Source organism: Silene latifolia, chromosome 5 (genome assembly GCF_048544455.1).
Source record: "Silene latifolia isolate original U9 population chromosome 5, ASM4854445v1, whole genome shotgun sequence".
In the NCBI taxonomy this organism is placed as follows: Eukaryota; Viridiplantae; Streptophyta; class Magnoliopsida; order Caryophyllales; family Caryophyllaceae; genus Silene; species Silene latifolia.
In genome coordinates this window covers 69,674,092-69,694,009 of record NC_133530.1, presented here as the reverse complement: position 1 = coordinate 69,694,009, position 19,918 = coordinate 69,674,092, and the positions used below count along the sequence as shown (strand labels likewise).

Sequence of the window (19,918 nt, the reverse complement as noted above, 5' to 3'; positions counted from 1 at the left end):
GAGCCATGAAACACTACTACAAAAACAAGAATAAGTAACACATAATAGAGAACGGTTAAGTTAAATATCCGTTCTCTAGCCATAAAGAGAACGCCTTTCTTAAGTAAGCGTTATATAGAAAAACGAATAGAGAACGCTTGTTATATTGACAGTTATCAAAACTAATCATTAAAATATTAAAATAATTAAATAATTAAATTAAATAAAAGTAAAACCCAGTATCCCCATTCCTCAATTCTCCAACCGACTCTTTTAATTAAATTAAATAAAAGTTTAACTCCATTTTTGTTCTACTCTTCTAGAGTTCCATACTTGCTCTCATAGCCCTCAATCAGATCTGCTTTTCATCAAGAACAGCCGCCGCAAACAGCCTACCTAACGTCGTGGGTCGCATTGCCAGCATCACCACCGTCGACCTTCTTATCAGGTTCCAAATTTCTAGGGTTTGCACCCCTTACATGAAAATTATGGGATTTATTATGTTTGGGTTCGAATTGTGGTTTTAAATCAATTGTTCGCTCCTAAATTGGCGGCAACTTTCCTCTTTTCCGGTCAGTCTTTTTTATCGTTTGAGGTATTATTAGATTGAAATTTTTGTTTACTTTGTGTTCTTTGCTTGCTTCTTCCTGATCTATTATCTCTGTTATTTGGCTTGTTGTTTGTCGAATCTACTTTTATTGTAAATGTTTCGGGAAAAGGAAACCCTAACTTTTGGTATTTTCTTTTTCTTTTCACACCCCTTATTTCAGTCTACTGAATGTATAATAGGGCTTCGATTCAAGTTTTCGATTTTTTTGGGTTAATTGAGTGTTTGGACAATTGTTAAGTGAAATAAATTTGTAGATTAAATCGATTGATTCTCCTTGTTCGTCTTACTTTTAAGCTGCTTACTTAACACTTTATCATCTTGAGTTGTGATTGGGACACTTATGCGTGTCCTAATGACGATTACGGGGACCTGGCTGTGTTGTTTAGTTGTCACCTGTGTTAAATACTCGAAAACGCTGACTGAAATGTTAGAGGCAATGGGACTCATGAGAGGAATCAATGTTTATTTTTGTTTTCATAGTGAATAAGTTATTGTAAAAACCTCAAATAGGAATACCAACCTCAAATAGGAATACCAACCTCTATTGAAATGGTAGAATTGGGGATTGTCTCGTTCACCACGACCTTGCTCACCGTAATTCTATCATTGAAGTATGAATATTTATGTCATATTTTTACAGGTGATTGCTGCATCAGGAGCTGCTAAGAATATGAGGAATGAAATTGTGAAACAAATGAAGAAAGTTTTCACTAAGCTGTTAGGTATGTTTTTCACTGTCTTTTGTGATAATCTTCGATTCTTTCCCATGGCATTGGTCAGAGTTTGTATAGCAAATTAGCAATTCTATCTCTCAATTAGTGATGGTTGCCTTTAGTTAGATTCTAATATTCTCATTACTCTAATTTCCTTAATAATCTCTACTGGTAATTCTTTCTCATCAATTATCTCTAAAATTGTTGATTGTCTTTAAACTTGTGAATACTGGAATATTTTAGTTGTTGGGTATAATAGTGAGCTTATATACTGATCAATTTTAGTTTATTGTTACTTCATGACACATCCAAAATATTCATGTACACCTAAAAATTTCTAAAAGTTCCTTTAAGTTATGATCAATTTAGTTTATTCTTACCAGACATCTCTTAATTCAATCTGCTATCATTTTCTGCCTGTAAATTTGCATATGACAGATTAGGATAGAGTTTCCAGTTGCATAATATAAGTAATAGTTAATCGTATCTGAATTAGTAACTTGTATTATTAATAATGCAGTTCATATGATGTTTATGGCTTTATTTGTTGCATTACAGTTATCACCTACGGATGCAAATGGATAGTAGCAGGTTGCACAAGTATTTTTTGCGGCAGGTTGCAGCAGGTTTTGTACTGAAGATATGCTATACGAAATAATTAAGGACACGGAACACAGGCCGCATAGGTTGAAAGAGCGAAATTCGGTACATATGGTATAGTAGGTGTAAGGTGTATCTTGAGTTAGTTGTATATTTTTCATTTGTAAACTAGAAGATGATATAGAGCATGTTGCCGTATGTATGGTGTTTGAGATGGTGATTAATGATACGGTGTATGTCACTTTTGAAGTAATAAAAGTGGCTACTTTCTCATGTTTTGTGTTTTCGTTTTAATTGTCAGTATTTCTCCATTTATATACGTAGTATTAATTTTTTTTTTTAAAAAACATAAGAAGAATAGAGAATTGTTTACTAAGCCCACCGTTCTCTATTCATATAAAAAGAGAACGCTCCTAGGGCGTTCTCTAAAGACAATTTCAACAGTTCTCTATGATTGTGAATAGAAAACGCCTATCCCAACCGTTCTATAAGCTTTAGAGAACGTTGACCTAGAGAACGCCTATAAGACGTTCTCTAAAGGTGATTTTAACAGTTCTCTAAGCCTATTTTTGTAGTAGTGAAAATCTGAAATAAATTCCAAGTGAATTGTTAGATATCAATGCTTGATTGGTGGCAAAGGGTTTTGCACTAGTTGAAATTCTTAAGTCTATTTGGATCTTCTTGGGGATTGTGTTTCATTATGAGATATATAGCGAGTGAATCTAAAACCCACTTCTTCAATTAGAAGGAATGTATTCAATACATGTCTTGAGTTTTGTAGATTCTTGCAATCCTAAGATAATGTGAAACTTAAGAGAGGGTCTTAAGTAGGACATCAATGAGTTGGAGTCAACATTTTGATCATGTTATAAAACTTTTCTCAATGGGTCGAGAAGTTGTGTTTATTCATGAAGTTTAGTGGAAGTCACGGTAATTTTAATTAGTCTTATATGTGGATGACATATTGATCATTGGGAATGATTTAAGACTTTTGGAGTATTATAATACATCTTTAATATCCGGATTTATGGAGATAAATCTACATGATATTAGCGTCAGATAAGAAATCTTATGTTGATAAGATTCATGATTAGTTCAATCGAGTTGAACATATTTGATTGATTCCATTTGCTTCCGTTGCCGGATCAACTAAATAAGTAATGATGTATAACACTTCATATACTTTGAGTATGATGAATTGTTTGAAAATCGAATTTAAGTAATAGTTACCAAATAGCCATATAGATTATCCTTAAGTGCTTGTAGAAGCATTAAGGGTGTAAAGTTAAGTGTTTTGATGCAATTCACTAATTTGTGTAAGGGCTTACACTAATGACTGTTGAGATTGTATAAGGTTTCGGACAAAAACCGTATTCAAAACACCTAAAGATGGTTAAGGAACCATTGTGGCTATGTTATTTAAGAAATGGATTTGTTAGAATTGTTCTAGGCAATTAAGAACAATGAGAGATGCTTACAACGGAAATTGAGTACACTTGCAATCATGAGATGTGTGAGAGGGATGGGTCCCGTACACTGTGAAAACAGTGGGAGCTATTCTAAGATTAGAAAGCATATGTCTAGATTGGATCTAGACACGTACTCAGAAAGTTTTTTAATGCAAAGGTATACATTACAAAAGGAAAACGAGTATGTAGTAAGGTTAAGTAAGGTACAAGAAGTTGATAAAACCTACTAACCAAAGCCTTCTCATAGGCTTAACATGATGAGTCATGTCATTTCAATTGGATTGAGATGAACAACTACATACATGATCAAATTGGATTATAAGAATATGAAGTAGTAATCAAGTATTGACTGTTCATATGTGATAATCACATTTGTCGTTCGAGTTTTTTAATCTAAAAACTCCTTTTATACTTTGTTATATCCAAACGGGTTGTAGAGACAATATTGAACACCGTTAAAAAGAACTCGGATTAACATGGTATTTGCCCATAGTCACTTGTATGAGGTGACGTCTCGAAGTGACTAGAGTGTGATGTGATTGATGGCAAGTTCAAGTGCCATAATGTCATGTGAGATGACTAGTCGATCACATAGGCAGACTGTTAGGAACACTTTGTCGGGCCTAATGACCGCTTATAGAGTTCTGGCAAATTTATATATCCTGGTCGTGGCGAGAGCTACTATCGTATTCTAATGAGTCGATTCTTTTAACTAAATATTGTTCACCTAAGGTGGCATAGTTTCAAATTAACTTTGATTTATGTTACTGCGACCTTTGTAAATGGGGTCAAATGGGCATATTTTGGGTTATGATGGCTGTGGCTAGGCGAAGGGAATAGTGCGATAGGAATTGTCCACCCCTGTCAGGGTTAAAACAATATCTCACGGCCACTCGAGGAGTAATGAACTGGAAATGCATGGCCACGCTCGGAAGGTATCTATGGTAGATAATTCCGGTCAATCAGTTATTCTTCAGATCGAGGAAACCACTCTCGATATGATCACTTGCAAGTACGACCCGAAAGACACCTTGCATTGAGTGGGAGATAGTAATAGGACAAGAGAATTGGTGACGCACACTTGTCGAGGACAAGTGGGAGATTGTTGGAATATGTGTCCTCCGACAATAATGCGATCACAACTGTCGATCATAATGATCACATGTTTAAATCTCATATTAAAGAATACATGTGGGAAGTAATATTTTACAGTCAACTGGTCCACACATATCGGTAATGATTGGCTGACTAGAGTTTGACATTACTGTCGTGCGACGGTGGTGATCAGTTGATCCCCTTAGGTCATACCTATAGGGAAATACTCTTAATTGATTATTTAATTAATCGTATGCCGATACGAGTTAATTAAATTGCTTAAAATTGACGGATGATTTTGTGAGTAAAATATACGTGTCTTATTGTAATTTGATTAAATTAGATACGGTCTAAGTAATCGAATTGTGTTATTACTTAGAATAAAATATTGTTTACGAAACAATTGAAACGGATTGAATAATTTATTATAAATTCAAGTTGTTGAAATTTATAATTCGGTAAACCATTTTGGTACAAGTAATCAAGAATTACTAGTTAAATTTTGTATGTGACATATTTTATTAATATGTTGATTTTTAATATGTTAAAAATACACTATAGTGTAACATGTGACACATGACAAAATTAACAAATGACAAAATAAAATGAAACTTCCATTTTATGTGTGTGTGCCGAAAATTGGAGGGAGTATTAGAGTTTATATTGTGTTTTTTATTTTAAATGAATAACACAATGATTATACCCTACATCTAGCCTTGCATGCCTAGTCTTATCTTGAGAAGAACAAGACCATGCATTGGACTACTTCCCCTCCTTCCCCAACGGTTTTCTAGAGGAAATGGCAAAGGGTTTTTCCTCTATTATTATTCACCACTTACTACATAATTTTCTAGTGTTAGAAAATTATCAACTCTCTACATTTGTGAAATAATTTTAGAGAAAGAAAGCTCACGAAAATCCTCTTCTCTTAACCGAAATACAAGAGAACAAAAACACCATTTTTGTGTCCAAATTTTAAGTAAGATTAGTATTATTACTAGTTCATAATAATATTAGTTATTAAGGGTGTTCCTTGGGTATAAACTTTTGGGAGAGATTCTAATTTGAATCTTAGTTCATCCATTGTTGGAAGCTCAAGAACTAACAAGTAGGAGATCTTTTTGGTGCCCAATAAATCCAAAACACCAATGTAAGAAGTGACGATTTCTTCTCTACTTTGTCTTATGTTTGCATGCATAAGATCTTGTTTTAATTTTATGACTAAATTAAACTATCATACTATGAATATGTATACTAATGAGATTAATGAATCCTAATAAGTGGGGGATTAGGGGAGTTAATCATGGGGTAGATCTTTACTTAATAAGTTTATATGAATGCTTGGTTGTTGTAGTTTTAACTTATTCACATGTTATGCTTGATGAAATGCTTGATTGACAACCTAGCATGATTCTCTGATTCTTTCGACAAGACTTGTAAGACATAAACCAACTCAAGGTTTATTAGACCATGCATATAGTTGAATAAGGAGAACTAATTTGTTGTGGGTGTTGTAAAGTTGTGATTGACTCGGCTCCGAGACCCAAAACTCCCTAGGAATTTTAAGATCTAAAATAACCCGATTCCATTATAACAATAAATTGCTTGCATCTATGTATCTTATATATGTGATCTCATCATGATTCCCCTATGAACACATGACACCCTTGTACCTTTAATCAATTGTTTACATCCCCATTTACTTACCTTGCTTTGCTTTCCATTTGTTTACATTTCTCTTGTTAAGTAGTTTAGATTACATTCTAAACTTAACCCAAATTGTGACATTAAGGCGTAACTTCTTGCATTTGATAGCTTAATTTAATACCTATCCCTGGGATCCGACCTTTACTTACCACTCTACTAAGAGTGGTTTGTTGAGATTATAAATATTGTTTAACGACATTGACAACAAGTTCCCATCAAAATGACGCTGTTGCCGGGGACGGTCTTCAATTGAATTGTTATCAATCATTGTTTTTAGTTGTGTCTATCTTTGCCTTGGGGAAAAACATTTCCTCAAGGTACTTCTCATCTTTTTCTCTTAGTTTACATTGCAAGATGGACCTTATAGATTGTTGTGTAGAGGACCATATGGGTTCTACTCTCATCAAAGACCCTTTGGAAGCATTGGAGGCCTTGGAAGCAAGTGAGGCCAACGATAAACATTGGGCATTGGAAGTAGATCTCCTTGAAGCCGCTCTAGCCAAGAAAGAGCTCACCTATGAGCAATACATGAGGATAGATGGCATTCTCAAAAGGTCATCACAACCCATCAAGGTGGAACAAGCAATGAGGGTAGAAAGCGTAATGGAGGTGTTAAGTGTAATGGAGGTGGAAAGTGTCCCCAACGAACCATCAAAGGTAGAAATTGAAGTACAAACCCCATATTTAAAACCCCTTCCCCCAAATTTGAAGCATGCCTACCTTGATGAGTCTAAAACCAAACCCGCGATTGTCAATGAAAAGCTTGATGAATGTCAATTTCAAAGTTTGCTTGGTGTGTTAAAAGAACATGAAAAGGCTATAGGTTATAGTCTAGATGATCTTAAGGGAATAAGCCCCGACTTTTGCATGCATAGGATACATTTAGAAGAAGATCATAAACCTACTATTCAAGGCCAAAGGAGACTAAATCCCCATATGCAAGAGATTGTAAAAGCGGAGGTAATAAAATTACTTGATGCGGGAATCATATACCCCATATCGGATTGCTTGTTTGTTAGCCCCGTTCAAGTGGTACCCAAGAAAGGAGGTACCACGATGGTGAAAAATGACAAGGACGAGCTAATACCCACACGGAAGATCATCGGTTGGCGAATGTGTATTGATTATAGTAATTTGAATTCCGCAACAAGAAAGGATCATTTCTCTCTCCCATTCATTGATCAAATGCTTGAGAGGCTAGCCTCTAATAAGTTCTTTTGCTACCTTGACGGGTATTCGGGATTCTTCCAAATCCCGATACACCCGGATGACCAACACAAGACTACTTTCACATGTCCCTATGGTACCTTTGCCTATAGGAGAATGCCCTTTGGGCTATGTAATGCTCCCGCTACATTTCAACGTTGCATGATGAGTGTCTTTTGCGACTACCTAGAAAGCATAATGGAAGTTTTTATGGATGATTTTAGTGTCTAAGGGAAATATTTTGAGTCATGTTTCCATAATTTGTCACTTGTCTTGCAAAAATGAAGATGTTAGTCTTGTTTTAAATTGGGAGAAGTGTCACTTCATGGTCATTGAAGGCATTGTCTTGGGTCATTTGATTTCGGAAAAGGGCATCGAGGTTGATAAAGCTAAAGGTTGGGGTGACATAGAAATTACCGCCACCCGTGACTCTCATAGGGGTGCGAAGTTTTCTCGGTCACGTGGGGTTTTACCGACGATTCATAAAAGATTTTTTCAAAATTGCAAAACCCCTCACTCAACTCTTGCTTAAAGATGCCCAATTCCAATTTACTCATCAGTGTGTTGAGGCTTTTGATAGGATTAAAGAAGCTGTAATTTCGGCACCGATTATTTAACTGCCAAATTGGGAGTTGCCTTTCGAGATAATGTGTGATACAAGAAACTATGCCGTTGGCGCGGTTCTTGACCAACTGATTGGGAAAGATTTACATGCCATACACTATATAAGTAAAACCCTTGATGCTACACAAGTCAACTATGATACCATGGAAAAGGAACTTCTTGCTATAGTGTATGCTTTGGACAAGTTTCGCTCCTACTTACTTGGATCGAAAGTGATAGTATTTTCGGACCACCACTATCTTAGGCACCTCTTGGTAAATAAAGAATCAAAACCACGCTTGTTGAGGTGGATATTGTTGTTTCAAGAATTTGACTTAGAGATAAGAGACAAGAAAAGGGCTCAGAATGTAGTTGCGGATCACTTGTATTCGGTTTGATAACAATGAAGAAGATACACCACTTAATGATTCCTTTCCCAATGATGTTCTAATGGCCATCCACACACAACTCGAACGACACACAACCCCATGGTTTGCCTATTTTGCAAACTATATTGTAGGAGGAGTTCTGATAGGCTATCGCACACCTATGCAAAGATAATATTTATAGCCTAGCAAAACAAATGAATGTAGTACATAGGGGTCGAACCACAGAGAGACGGGAGTTGTTAATTAGTTTTTATGGATTGAACTTTTATCTCGGTAGGTTAACGGTTGATTGATTGGTTTGGTTTGATGTAATGATAAAACAATAATAAAGAAAATGTCTAGGGAGGTCGGGTCACACATGCTAATTATGTAAATGCTCATGTCAAGTTAGGAAGTTGATTTTACGATAAATGTTTAGGCTTAAAGACACCCTCCTTACGATATTAGTGTCAACCATAGACCGGGTCCTAGAGAAACTCTCATTTATGACTAGGTCGTCCTACTACACATGCTTAGTCTAATCCGATTCCGTGCCTCTCGACTTATAGAATGAATTAACAGACTTAATCTACGATTACGGCCAATAACTAAAGATTAAACATTGTGGCGCAAACATGTCATAGAAACAATTAGACATTTACATATTACTTAAACATGCATGGCTCCCCTTACTCCTTAGACAAATGAAACTACTCTAACATGATGAAAATGCAACCTAAACTAATGACAAACGAAATGATGAACATAATTAAAATATGAATAGGATTACCTTGCAATGGAAATGGGAATGGAACTTGGAAGAACAATACTTGAAACGTAAATTGTAAATAAACTTGAAATGAAATTATATTGAAATGCTTAAGGTAAAATGTTTGTAACATAAAACTAAAAGTAATTCTAATCTAAACTAAACTAAACTAAAGACTAAACTAACCTAAGACTTAGAGAGAATATTATGTGAAAAATGTATATGGAATGGTGTGTAAAAGTGTTGAAGTCTACACCCTTTATATAGGAAATGAGGGGTGAAACTTAGAGTAAATACAAGGGGTCAACCCCAAATATTTTCTCTTAATTACTTGATTAATTACCAAAGGAATCCCAAGTGAGCTATTAACTCAACTTCAATCCTCCGGTTAAATGTTTAGTGAGCATCCTAAGAGCATTCAATGAACATCCTAAAGCTTGCTTCAAATCTCTTCACTTCTTGATTAAATGCCAAGGGGATCAATTGTGAGCCACTAATTCCATCTTAATTCACTTGGTTAAATGTGATATTAGCATCCAAAGCTTCACTAAGCATCCAAAGTTTCCACCTTAATTGGACTTCAAATATTGGGCTTGACTTTGCATAAGACCTTATTTTGCATTTCTCATTTTAATCCATATCTTTATGCATGCAAATCCATGTAACATCTCATGCTTGGTCCATCACGTTCTTCTATTTAGCCTTGCTTCTAGTGTTTGCAAAATATGTAGAATTATGCTTCTAAAAGCTCAAATACCTACAAAATATGACAAACCATGCAAATACAACTGGAATGCAATATTAGCTCAATAACACTAAAATTTGTGCAAATTACATGTAAAATAGAGCTAAAATATGGGGTTAGAGTGTATAGAAAATGGACTTATCAAGTTCTTCCCCCGAATTTGAACTATAATCAATGAAAGAGATTCCTATTTGAAGTGTAGAGGTATTTTTGGGATGATCCCAATATCTACAAGGCATGTAGTGATGGTCTATACCGAAAGTGTTTACCACAATGGGAGGTTCAAGGAGTCTTGGAGGGTTTCCACTCATCCCCATATGGAGGACACCATAGAGCAAGAAGGATGGTTGCCAAAGTCCTACAATCGGGCTTCTATTGGCCCACCATGTTCAAAGATGCTAGAGAGTTCATCCTTCATTGTGATCCTTGCCAAAGAACCAGGAACATATCTTGGAGAAATGAGATGCCACAACGAGGCATATTGGAAGTTGAAATCTTCGATGTATGGGGAATTGATTACCAAGGCGCCTTTGTATCATCCCAAGGAAACAAATACATTCTAGTTGTCATTGACTACGCATCAAAGTGGATAGAAACAATTGTTACTCCAACCGACGATGTAAAAACGGTAACCAAGCTCTTAAGAAAAGTTATTTTTCCAAGGTTTGGAGTCCCTAGAGCTATTATTAGTGATGGTGGAACACACTTCCATGAGAAAAAACTTGCATCTCTCTTGACAAAGTATGGTAGTTAACATAGAACCAGCTTGGGATATCATCCTCAAAAAAGCGGTCAAGTCGAAGTTTCCAATAGAGAGATCAAGCAAATTCTTGAGAAAGTAGTTAACAAGACTCGTAAGGATTGGACCATGAAACTTGATGACACTCTTTGGGCTTATAGGACGGCCTATAAGACCCCCATATGAGTTTCCCCTTACAAGTTGGTCTATGGAAAGGCTTGCCACTTGCCAATTGAGTTGGAATACAAAGCCTTTTGGGCAATCAAAGCCCTCAATCTTGATCTCAAGCTAAGTGCAGAAAAGAGGATCTTAAAAATTGAAGAGTTGGAGGAATTTCGACTTCACTCATATGAATGCAAAGATCTATAAAGAACGCACTAAAATGCTCCATGACAAGAAGATCAAGCAAATGGCACTGCACAAGGGAGACAAAGTCCTTCTATTTAACTCTAGATATCGACTCTTCCTTGGAAAGTTGAATTCACAATGGACGGGTCCCTTTGTGATTACTAATGTTGGAAAGTATGGAGACTTTGAGATAATGTCGGAAGAAGGAAATCGGTTCAAGGTCAATGGTCAACGAATCAAGCCATATTATTAAGGAGCTTTCATAGGAGAGGTTGATGCCATCCGCCTGGAGCCTCTCCCACCATGACAAAACATTGAAATGGCGGAGAGTTTGGTGGAGTCCTCCCAAAACCACCACTTGTAAATATACTAACTTACTTTCTTGCACTTAACTTCTTGCATTGCATTACTTTGTTTAAGCATAATTTTTTACATGAGAGCAAGTGGGGGAGGGTTACTAATCAAATTTGAAGTGTGAAGGATATGAAATTCAAGTGTGGGGAAGCAATGCCTAGGCTAAGAGAGCCTATAACACTCAATCCATTGCTAGGAAGCTAAGAGGAGGAAGCCTTCGAAGAGCTAAAAGGAGGGTTCCCATGAGTTGGCCTCAACTCGTGGGAGTTGGAGCCAAGAAGTCTTGAAGGAAAATTTCCTTCAGTAAAAAACGGGCGTCCTGGATTCGACCTGGGCGTCCCAATACTCAAGACGGGCGAACCACCTTGGGGACGCACGTCCCTATCTGCGCCTACAAAAAATTCATGCAGCAGGAAACGCACGGCTCCCTCACCAGTCCACGCGTCTCCCTCCTGTGCTCCTCTTCTAATGACTACCAACCCTATTTTCTTTTCCTCACTTCCACCACACTCATTAAGACACATCAACTTCTCTCTCTTCTAGTAATCAAATCTCCCTCACAAATACTCAACACCACCAAATCTCATCTCCCAACAAACAAATCAACCACAAAGCAAAGAGATTCTATTTAAAGGGATTTGATTTCACTCTCAACAACAAAGTTCTTGACTCAAATTCAATGAAGGCAAAAGGGAAGATCATTATAAAGGGGAAAAGAAGATCAACAAGGATAATTAGGAGTTCTTCTTGCTCACACCTTAATGCAAGAAGAAGGGAGAATGAAGAAATCATTGATTTCTCAAGACTCAATCGTTTCCCCAACATAGAGTTCGTCAATGATGCACAAAGGATCGTCTTCCATCGGCTAATGGTTAAGAACATCCTTCCTAAAAAGTTTGTTTGTCATGATACCTTAAGGAAATTGGGAATTTATCATCAAACCTAGGCATTGTTTGATTTGTTTGGACTCTCAACTATGTTTCACATGCATGAACTCACTTACCAATCATTGCGCTCGAACTCTTAAGTTTCCTAAAGATTTCTACTCTTAACAACGCCATTTGCATTGAATTTCGGTTGGAAAATGTCACAAGGATGATGACATTGGTTTAATTTGCGAATATCTTAAGTTTAGATGTGTCGACCTCTCGGCCATACAAGCCTAGGAACTATAGTGTAAAACCCATTTGGAGAGCCCTAACGGGTCGTGACATGACAAGGATAAAGGATTGTTCGGATTCTTACATACAAAACCCCATTATACAATCCACATACCGTTTCATCACGAGGACCCTACTAGCTCAACACGACCCGACCATAGTCAACGAGCTTGATCTTACCTTCATGGAATCATATTTGCAAATACAAGGGAAGAGTGGGTATAATTTCAATGCGCCTTTGATGTTGCTTGAACGGTGGGCACGATTTAGAAAATGTGATAATGGGATGCGGCACATTGTAAATGGAGGCTTGATAACAAGAATTGCCAAGAGGCTTAATCTGAATTTTAACAATGACAACTCATATGTCTATCTTCCGGGCAATACTCGACTCAATGAACAACCTATATTCCAACAAAATAATTGGATAGCTTATGAAGGGTATGAGAGACAAATCAAATGGTTAAAGAAAGGGAGCACCTCCCTAAGCCTTCCAAGAGAAGGGTTAACAAGAATCTCACCAAGAAGAGGGCTCCTTTGTAACACCCCCATACTCCAAGTGCCTTACCAGGACCACCCAGGTATAAGGACGTTACCATCTAGGTTACCCGAGGCAATGATAATCAAATAAACAATAATGAAACAACGTTTAAATAGAAATACTTTAGTGAAAGGTTACAATCCAAAAACCAAACCAAAATACGTATACATGTTCTCAAACCAACTGTCTCTCGATCTAATCGAAATGTTTATGAAAACTACTAAGCTACAGCGGAAGACTTCTATCATCAGACCGTGGCACATCCCTATCCCTATCCCAAGACTCAACTCATACCTGCTCAATATCTGCTCACCATCCCCGAATGGATCACCACAGGTTTTAAAACAATAAACCGGGGTCTGTACTATTCACACAATTTAAGAAAACCAACAGCACAGTAAACAATACAACTCAAACAGTCACACACAATCACCCACTCCAATCAATCTCCGTCACCGATCGTCCACCTGGACAGCCCGCCGGTGGGGACCGCAGCCGTACCCACCAAATCCCCGCTCATCATACCGAGCGATAACCCTGTCCCATTAATGTGCACATCCCCTTCCGTGGCGGGTTCCACGAAGGGCGAAACTAGGGCGTGAAGCCACTCCCGCAAGTGACTCCACTCAGCCGAGAACGCATCTCGAGAACCAGAGACAAACAATCAGCAATCACAATACAACATCAACAACCGTCTGAATCAATCAACAATCACTAACTACAGCACAATCACCACGCATTATGTAACTAATACTGAGTAGGGAAACCCAACCTGGAAAGCACAACAATCAGACGATCTCACAGCTGATATCAAAACGCTTCCTCTACGAATCGTCCTCCTAATATACAAACATATAATCACTACCAATCATACAAACAACAAAACCCCCAAATCCCCAAATTAGGGTTTAACCAACTTTAAAGAAACATTATAAAAACGGTATATAGGTCTTACCCTCGACGCAAGGATCACAACGGTATAAAGAAAGGTGAAATCCGACCTTCCAAGTTCCGGGATTTGCCAACAATGCGATTAAAGCGAATGACGTAGTTTGATTTCTCTTCTCACAGTGATTAGGTTTTAAAAAGTGTTTTAAGAACAATGACGGAAGTATTATATACTCTAATCGCATTATTAACAAAACCCGAGAAATCATCCCCCGTAAACTGGCTACTCGATCGAGTAGCTAAGGTACTCGATCGAGTGCCCCCTTACTCGATCGAGTACCCACGTTACTCGATCGAGTACCCAACAGATCAGAAACTATTTTAATCTGCAACTCGCCCTTACTCGACAGAGTAAGGCCTACTCGATAGAGTACCCCAAGACTCATAAATACGTAGTATTACAGTCTTCCCTCCTTAAAAAGAACTTCGTCCCCGAAGTTCAAACCACAACAAAACAAAGACTCACACTACGCACTCCCGACTCAACAACCAAAACAAAACTCAACATAAAACATGTTACTAACCCAAACTCAACCCGACTCAAAGACAACAACCATACCGACATAACAGAAAGAGGGTGTAAAAACTCTTAAAAACTCTTTGCGATCATCTCCTACCCCCATAAAAGAAACAAGGTTACGTCCCCGTAACCATACATACCTGATCAAAAAGGAAAGGGTAACGCTCTCTCATGGCATCCTCTGCCTCCCATGTAGCTTCCTCAGTCTCGTGGTTAGACCAAAGGATCTTAAGCAAAACTGTCTCACCACTCCTAGTCTTCCTAACCTTCCGGTCAAGAATCTGCTTAGGTACCTCAAGATATGACAAAGACTCATCTAGCTCTAAGCTCTCTGCCTCTAACACATGTGACGGGTCACTCACATACTTCCGCAGCTGCGATACATGAAACACATTATGCACTTTCTCTAACGCAGCCGGTAAAGCCGACGATATGCAACTTCCCAACTCGCTCTAAGATCTCATAAGGACCGATGAACTTCGACTCACTTGCCTTTCTTCCCAAATCTCATAACCCCACGCATAGGAGACACTTTCAAAAGAACCTTGTCCCCAACCTAAAACTCTATATCCCGGCGATGTAGATCTGCATAACTCTTTTGCCTATCCTGAGCTGCTCTCATCCATTCCCTGATCATCTTAATCTGTTCAACCATCTCATGTACCATCTCTGGTCCTAGAACCACCGCCTCAAAGACTGTCGTCCCAACATATCGAACTCCCCGCATCTCCTCCCATATAAAGCCTCAAACGGTGCCATGCCAATACTAGTGTGATAGCTGTTGTTGTAAGAAAACTCTATCAAATCCAACCTCTGTTCCCATCTACCACCAAAGTCCATCACACAAGCTCGTAACATATCCTCAAGAGTTTTGATTGTTCTCTCATTCCGACCGTCTGTCGCAGGATGAAAAGCTGTACTCATCTTCAAAGTTGTTCCCAAAGATTCCTGCAACTCTTTCCAAAACCTTGAGATAAATCTCGCATCTCTGTCAGACACTATGTCCTTAGGGACTCCATGTAACTTTAGCACATTCTTTCGATAAGCCATAGCTAATTGTGCTTTAGTCCATGTATCTTTCATTGGCACAAAGTGAGCTGACTTGGTCAGTCGATCCACTATTACCCATATCATGTTGTTACCCCGTTGACTCTTTGGCAAACCCACGATAAAATCCATAGAAATGGATTCCCACTTCCACTCAGGTACCTCTAAAGACTGAATCTTACCTTGTGGTCGTCGTTGTTCCCCTTTAACTCTCTGGCATGTCAAACAACGGGCCACAAACTCAGCTGTTTCTTTCTTAATCCCAGGCCACCAAAACGTGTTCTTCAAATCCTTGTATAGCTTGTCACCACCTGGATGTACTGAATACGGTGTACAATGTGCCTCTGTCATGATTGTCTTTTTCAGCTCCTCATCATTAGGGACACACCATCTACCATCTACCATCGAACCTCAAACTGCCATCTGTATGAATAGAGAATCGAGACACTGTCCCTTTCTCTACTCCAGCTCTCCACTCAACCATCTTAGGATCCAAAGCCTGTTTACCTCGAATATCATCATAAAGATCAGGCTGCACTGTCAAATCTCCCACAACATCCTCTCTCTGCATCATATGTATCCCAAACTTCCCCACCTCGTCTCTCAACCTCATCAAAGATAGAGCTGTACACAGGGAATGTACACTCTTCCTACTCAAAGCATCTGCAACAACATTGGCTTTCCCTTCATGGTAGATAATATCCATGTCATAATCGCCAATCAACTCCATCCACCTCCTCTGTCTCATGTTCAACTCCTTTTGAGTGAAGATGTACTTGAGACTTTTGTGATCCGAAAATACCTTAAAGGTCGCCCCATAAAGGTAATGTCTCCATATCTTGAGAGCAAACACCACTGCACCCAACTCTAGATCATGTGTAGGGTAGTTCTCCTCATACGGCTTCAATTGCCTAGAAGCATGGGCAATCACCTTACCGTTCTGCATCAACACACATCCCAACCCATTCTTTGAGGCATCTGTATAAACCTCAAAGTTCTCGATCCCTTCAGGCAATGCTAAGATAGGAGCTGTGGTCAAACGCTCCTTTAATGTTTGGAATGCCTTCTCACAACTCTCATCCCAACGAAACCTGTTCTCTTTCCTCATCAAAGCTGTCATAGGTCTAGCTATCTTGGAGAAATCTTTCACGAACCGTCTGTAGTATCCAGCTAAACCCAAGAAACTCTTGATCTCACCAACATTCTTTGGTGCTTCCCACTTTGTCACCGCCTCAATCTTCGTCGGATCCACAGCTACTCCCTTCTTAGAGATCACATGCCCCAGAAAAGCAACTTTCTCTAACCAGGACTCACACTTGGACAGCTTAGCATATAACTCATGCTCCCTCAAAGTCTGCAACACAATCCTCAGATGTTCCTCATGCTCCTCCTTAGTCTTAGAGTAGACTAAGATGTCATCGATAAACACCACCACAAACTTGTCCAAAAACTGTCTGAAGATTCTGTTCATCAAGTCCATAAACACAGCCGGTGCATTAGATAACCCAAACGGCATCACCACATACTCATAATGACCATACCTCGACGTGAAAGCTGTCTTTGGTATGTCCATCTCTCTAATCTTCACCTGATGGTACCCCGACCTCAAATCAATCTTGGAAAAGACTGATGCACCACTCAACTGATCAAACAGGTCATCTATCCTTGGCAAAGGATACTTGTTCTTCACTGTCACTCGGTTCAGCTCTCTGTAATCTATGCACAACCTCAAACTCCCATCTTTCTTCTTCACGAAAAGAACTGGTGCTCCCCACGGCGATACACTAGGTCTAATGTATCCCTTCTCTATCAGATCATCTAACTGTTTCCTGAGCTCCTCCATCTCTTTAGGACCCATCCGGTACGGTGCCTTAGAGATTGGCCCCGTCCCCGGTTTCAACTCAACCGTGAAATCTATCTCCCTCTTCGGTGGCAACCCCGGAATCTCCTCTGGAAAAACATCTGCAAACTCTCCCACCACGGTATCCGATCAAGCGTCGGACTCTCTATCCGGTCATCTCTCACATGGCATAAGATCAAAGGACATCCCTTCCTCAGATAAGACTTCAAGGTGACAGCTGCAATCAACTTAACTTTGGGTTTGACTAGAAACCCACGATAAGACACACTAACACCCTTAGGCCCTCTCAAAGACACTTTCTTTTGATGACAGTCTATCTTAGCTTTGTACTTTCCTAACCAATCCATCCCGACTATCATCTCAAAACCGTCAAAAGGAAACTCTAGCAAGTCTACAGGTAGATCAACTTGCCCAACTATCATAGATACATCTCTAAACAACCTCCCACATGATACAGACTCACCCGAAGGTATAAAAACTTTCTCGCTTACAGACTCATATGCCCTCAAACCCAACCGTTTAACATGACTCGAAGATACAAACAACTGAGACGCCCCCGAATCAAACAAAACAAAGGTATGAATACCGTTAACAAGAAAAGTACCAGTGATAACATGTGCATCCTCCTCAGCTGCTTTGTTGTCCATCATGAACAGCTTTCCCCTGGTCTTCTGTCCACCTCCCTGGACAGTACTGGCTGATGTGGTCGGCTTAGCACCCGACCCCTGATTGTTGTTGTTGTTCGTAGCTGGTTTCTGATAAGAATTACCGCCATTGCGGTTACCTCCACCCTGATAGCTATGACTTCCCCGGTTAGACCATGACCCACCTGGTCTGTTGCTCGCATAACGTTGTGCAGGTCCCTGGGAATAGCTCCCCCGAGCCGATCCCTGAAAAGCTCCAGACATACTCGTGCACTCATGTCTCTTGTGGCCTACACCGCCACAGCCATAGCAGGTCATCCCCAAACTACCACTACCACTCACACGGCCACGCCCAAAGGAAGCCCCAGCACTGAATCCTAACCCAGAAGAAAACCCTTTTGCTTGACTGTGGTTGCCTTTCTTGTGACTAGATTGGCCTCCACCCTCACTCTTAGCCTTTATTTTATCACTCACTCTCTCCTGAGCCATCTCTACCAACCTCTCAGCTCTCCCAGCCCTCTCATAAGCTTCCTTAACATCGGTAAGGACTCCCACGGGTAACTTATCCATAATCTTGGGTGTCAACCCTCTCTCAAACCTCAGCGCCAGGTTCTCCTCACTCAAACCCATATCCTCAGCATACCTAGACTTCTCATTGAACTGCTTGTAGTACTCAGCAACTGACATATCAGATGTCATCTTAAACCCATCAAACTCCTCCCTCAGCCTACTCCTCACATGCTCCGGTACAAACTCTTTCCTCATAGCCCTCTGAAACTCTTCCCAAGGTATAACAGGTAAGCCCTGGTTCGCATACATCTCCCTAGCACTCACCTTCACCGTATCCCACCACTTGCCAGCTGCCTCCCTCAGGTAGAACGCAGCTTGTTCTACTCTCATCTCATCAGGACAGTGAACCAGGTCTAGTATGTTCTCCATCTCACGATGCCAGTTGTCAAGAAGGTTTGGTTCCCCGGTTCCCGTGTACTCTTTTGGGTTAAACCTCGCTATATAAAGGCTGATCTTAGAGTGATCAACCTCCTTATCCTTATCCTTATTCACTTTCTTTAAGGCCTCAGTAAGAGCATCTTTGTGCTCCAACATCTTAACGATATCATCCATATTCATGGTCTCAGCTCTCGCATAGTAAGCGTTTCCCTTGGGCGGCATCTTGAAACTATATAAGAAAGGGTAGACATAAACATACGCACTAAAACCTCAAAACACGAAAGCGGACTGCCCAGAACACACTCGATCGAGTGCCTAAACCTACTCGATTGAGTAAGAGGCTACTCGATCGAGTGCCCACCATAGTCGATCGAGTGCCTCGACATCAGACCCCAAACAGACCTTCTGATCTCTAACATACTCGACCGAGTAGCCATCCTACTCGATCGAGTAACCCCCTACTCGATCGAGTATCCAAGGTACTCGATCGAGTGCCCAAAAACTCGATTCTGGTTGCAAAATCGTCAAATACCCACTCGATCGAGTCAGTCCCACTCGATCGAGTCATGCTAACTCGAAAATGCTACCCGCATGCTATATCATATCTCAGTATACAAAACAACTTTATAAACACAAATTTATATCATAGTTAAGCATACTATGCTACTCAACTCTTCATATGATTAACGAAACAACTATATCATGTTATCAAACGCCACATAGTAAACATCCAACATGCTTCTTATTCCAACACAGTTCTATATGTCTCATCAATCTTTCATTCATTTTCTCAACCTTCTACTCCAAACATCCAACAGTTACAACATGCTTCATCACATCCACACACAAGCGAACAAACAACACATACGACTTGACATATATTCCCCCCATGTGACCGGTTCAAAATTGTTGGGCGAGTTCGCGACTTTAGTACGTCTCCTAAG

The 19,918-nt window shown here is 39.4% G+C and overlaps 1 long non-coding RNA gene across 1 annotated transcript; it reads left to right on the top strand.

The window, feature by feature from the left end:
- Nucleotides 1-1,163: 1,163 nt before the first annotated feature.
- Nucleotides 1,164-2,175, top strand: LOC141656144 (uncharacterized). The gene is made up of 2 exons (XR_012548385.1): nt 1,164-1,311; nt 1,861-2,175. It is a non-coding gene; the product is annotated as an uncharacterized LOC141656144 (long non-coding RNA).
- Nucleotides 2,176-19,918: the final 17,743 nt, after the last annotated feature.